Source organism: Phaethon lepturus, unplaced genomic scaffold, assembly GCF_000687285.1.
Source record: "Phaethon lepturus isolate BGI_N335 unplaced genomic scaffold, ASM68728v1 scaffold7219, whole genome shotgun sequence".
In the NCBI taxonomy this organism is placed as follows: Eukaryota; Metazoa; Chordata; class Aves; order Phaethontiformes; family Phaethontidae; genus Phaethon; species Phaethon lepturus.
Genome location: NW_010562666.1, coordinates 23576 through 27994, shown reverse-complemented (window position 1 = coordinate 27994; position 4419 = coordinate 23576). Strand labels below are relative to the sequence as shown.

General features: G+C 35.6%; 1 protein-coding gene across 1 annotated transcript in view; it reads left to right on the top strand.

Moving 5' to 3' along the window:
- MAPK1 (mitogen-activated protein kinase 1) overlaps nt 1-4115 on the top strand; it is a gene marked incomplete at its 5' end in the record, with an annotated part of 18041 nt that extends 13926 nt beyond the window's left edge. The window contains one exon of the mRNA XM_010294344.1: nt 1915-4115. The remainder of the gene's footprint in view (nt 1-1914) is intronic.
- Between the last annotated feature and the right edge of the window lie 304 nt (nt 4116-4419).

Genomic DNA, 4419 nt, shown 5'->3' with positions numbered 1-4419 from the left:
GCTGAACCGACCTTTTCTATTGATACGATAATGAGCTGTAAAGGATAGCTGTGTGCTTATTCATTTGACCTCAGTCCTGCTCTGTTGTTGAAGAAACAGTTTAGTTTTGCCTACAACTCTGAAGAGTCTACAGAGAATCCAAGCAATTGTCTGAGATGTTTACCTAGTTTTAGGTTCCATTTAAGGAATAAGAATTACGTTTAAATAATGCTCCTCAGAATGAAAGGTAACGCTTTGAAAAGCAAATTCTATTCAAAAACATTTGAAGGGGGCAATGTTCTTCATATATTACAGACTATTTTGTCATATGGCTTCAAATGTTTGTTTTTTTTTTAAAATCTTCCTTAAATGTAATGTACAGAGGAGAAATCCCTTGAATTATTTTAAAGGGGGGAAAAAAACAAACCATGAAGCTTCAGTATTATTTAACTTCAGTTTTAAGTACTTCTGAAATAGTGTGAGTAAATAAGGCTAGGTATCTAAATATTAATAAATTACTTATGAGTAATCTTCTTAATCTTTTGAAGATTTAAAATTTTAATTTAAAATGTAATGTGCTGATATTCACTGTCTATGACCTTTTTTTTTAACCAATGAACTTAACTGGCCTTCATATGCTGTGAGGCTAGCAAGTCTCAGTAGTTTCATACAAAATTGGTCAAATACTGACTTGAGTAATTTTTTTAATACTTGAAATCATAGAATCACAGAATAATTTGGGTTGAATGGGACCTTTAAAGGTCATCTAGTCCACTCCCCTGCAATGAGCATCTTCAACCAGATCAAATCAGTTGGCTTGAATATTCAAATGTGTAGAAGTTCACAAATGAAGTAATTTTGATCTTTAGAAATATTGTATTTTGCTTATTTAAGCTTACTAGCTAACATTTGAAACTTTTAATAATTAAAAGTTAGGTAAATCTAAGGTTCACACATCTGGCTCTTATTATTAGCTGGGCATTGCCAATTGAATTAGTTCTGGGACACAGTAATGTGTGTGGTGGTTATTTCCTGTCCGTCTTTTCTGAAGGTAACTCTGTACAAGAGGCACTAGCAGTACATGCACACGTGCTGGAAGAAAATGAGATAATTTTTAGGAGTAAGATGAAACCTGTTACTGATAGGCTGTAGTTTGAAGGAAGGGAGAGCAAATAGCTAACGCTGTGGTAAATCGTAGCTTATGATCTCTCCTGCTTGCCTCTTTGCCCAGACCATATGTACCTAGGTTGTATTGGGGATTAAGGGATAAAGGGATCAGGGATAAAGATATCTGTGATCTGGGGCTAACGGAAATTTCTGGTTTGCTAAAAATGTTACCTTTAAATGTTACTATGAAGAGTTGATTTGGCTGACATGATACTGAAATTTAAATACTGTACTCAGCTTGATAATGATATGCTGGTAACTTGTCCTAGCCATTTGTCGTTAGAATGATTAGCTATTCCACATCACAACAGCTTAAACGTAAGTAGTTGACATCCTAGTGAAGCCAGTCCCCAGGAGCTGGCTTAAAATGGACAGTGACAGTCTCTTTCCTGTGCATTTCTGCTCCCCCTGCAGAGCCCCTGTACTTGATCAGCTACCTCTTCTCAGTGTGTTACTTCTTGAGATTCAAAACTTCCCGCTTGACTGTTGTTTTTGGAATTGAGAAGCAATGTGAAAATCACAGATTCTTCAGATGACCAAATAATATACTTTGTTCATTAGTTATGATTAACTTTCCTAATCTTTTTAAGATTTAAAATTCTAACTAAACTCTCTGATCTTTGTTTTTTAAACATATATTGGTACTGTTGTCTCTGACTTACGGTAAACATAGTGTACATAAAGCGTAGAAATAGGAAAGTATGCTTGTTTTAAAAGGTGATATTAAAACTTCCTTCACTGAAATATGTCTCTGCTCTTTTTTTGTAGGACAAGGACTTAAAGGACTGGGCATGCTCAAAACGTTGCTGTTCCTCTTCCCAGTTCTTTATTGTTGGTCATGTCTTGTGGCCTCTCTCAGCTTATCCACTAACTCCTTTGAGCCATTCAGGAGGGCAGTTCCTGGTAGTTTTGGCTTCTCATGCTTTCAATGAATCTTTTAAGCCTGAAGAATTGTAATTGACACTCCTATGCGTAATGCCCATTGTTGCAGTACTGTACTGTAAGTGCACCTACTGCTGGCCGTATTTTAACTGCTTGCTTTCTGGTTTGAAAGATGCAGTGGTTCCTTTCACTCCTGGATCAATATCCAAGAAGATAATTCATTAACCTGTAAGAAGTTTACACCGTGAACTATGTTTTTCTGACTTTACTGAAGTCGCTGGCATTTTTTTTTTTAGAAAAGCTACTATTCAGGGCACTTTAAGTCAGTGACATCCCAGATTTTTTTTGCACTTCCTTTTTAAATAGAAATGGTTAGCATCCAGCAGAGTTTCTACCATTACGCTATGGATTACAGCATAAGTCGTGTTCATGTTAATCTTGCTTATGCACTTGTTTGGGTATCCTGTGCTGTGCATACAGGTATTCTATACAGCATAAGAGCCACATAGGAACCCAACTTAATTGAATTCATCTAAGAAACTTTTTTTCCATATATTGACAAAATTTGTACCTTTTTCTCCCTGCCTTTTCTAAAAGAGATCATTTAAAGTTTAACCATGTTGGAGGCGTAGTACTTCCAAAGTTCATACCATGTAGTAGTGTTTATAAGACTTGTGCAAAGAGAATGAGTGGCAGCTCGCCAGCTTATATTTACTCACCCTGTGGTGGAAGATTAACAAAGAACATAATGGCATGATGACCTAATGGTGAATGCTTTCCTCTGTGGAAGGCATCCGTATGTGGTGGCAAGCGAGAAACCAAAATATGATGTTAATAAACTCAGTCTACATACTGCATACCAATGAAATGCTTCAGATGAGGACTGATAGTTTTTACATTTGAATATAACCAGTGACATTGAGAATTTTTGCAGAGAGGAACACTGCATCTTTAAATGAGAAAGTTTGATTTTACTTTTGCTCCTACAGCATGTCAGCATCTCAAGTTCATTTCTTGCAACCTACACTATGGTGATTTGTAATCAAGCCTCCATGAGCTCGTGACATGAAGTACTGTTCTGTTGTCAAGTACTATCAAACTTCTCTGATAATGCTGAGTTAGGACAACCAAACAAAGCTAGCACTAAATAATGTTTAAAATTGTATACCTTTTAATGATCTTTTCAAGTATTTGTTACTGAAATTGTATAATGTGGAGTTTACTAGGTGTTATGTTCCAGTGCAGTGCCTCCTTTTCTTTCCCCACTGCTCTCTGTGGTGAGAAATTTGCCTTGTTTAAAATAATTACTGTGCCCTCGCATGACTGTTAAAGCTTTCTGTGCAAAGATGATTGTCTAAGTGCCACATGCCTATGATTGAGAAAAAAAAATAATCTATTGTTACCTCTGAGTTGTGTTGAACTGAAATGCTATTCAACAAATAACTTAGGAAAAATAGTTCTATTTTTAGCTTTTCATATCTCTGCTGTCTTTTTCTCATTTTATTTTGGCAGCAGTGAAGAATGGATTGTATAAAGACTGCTTGCTAATATGAACAAAATGCACTTGTAATTCCTGGAAATAAATTTAAATCTTATATCTTCACATTAACATTAAGAATTAGTTTTTGGTTTCCTCTTGGGTAATGTGTTTGAATGGAAATCAGGTTCAATTGCTACTGTAGTATATAAGGATGCTTGCTGGTTAATAACTCCAGGCTTCCTCATACCATTTAGTCTGCTTTTCAAGGAAATCTAGAAAGCCATTAATGTAGACTTCAATAGATAAGGGTGCTTACAAGATTCCATTTCAAAATTTTCTTTTTCCTATAGTTTAAGTGTTAGTTTGCCAAAACTAATTTTTAATAAGCAAGGGTTCGTCATTAAAGGGCATTTTCTATTAGGAAGTTCCTGTGGTACATAAATCTCTATAGCGGGGAACATATTAGGAGCATTGTCAGGACATTACACAAGCGATCATTGAATTGTGGTATGGAACCTATGCTAAAAACATTTCTATAGAAATATGCACTTGACTGTTGATACTAGTGTAGAAATTCGCTTGACATTTCTACACATCTTTACCAAAATGCTTTTCTCGCTCAGTTTTGAAAAGTTGAAATATTTCTAGAATCTCTGCTACTTGTACGATCATCATTCCTACAGGAGTCATTTCTGGCATGTTTGGAAAGATGACTGTTACTGAAATTCATTTGTAACACCTCAGTTTTAATTTGAAGAACTTTGGCAGCTTACTTCATCCTTCTCTTTCTCAATTCTTTTTTTAATACTTTCTTTAATTTTGGATTTTTGGGGAGATGTAGACTTACCCTTGCATTCTGTCTCAGAATGAAAAGCCGAGGGTTTGCTTTACCTAACATCTGGTGCTTTCGG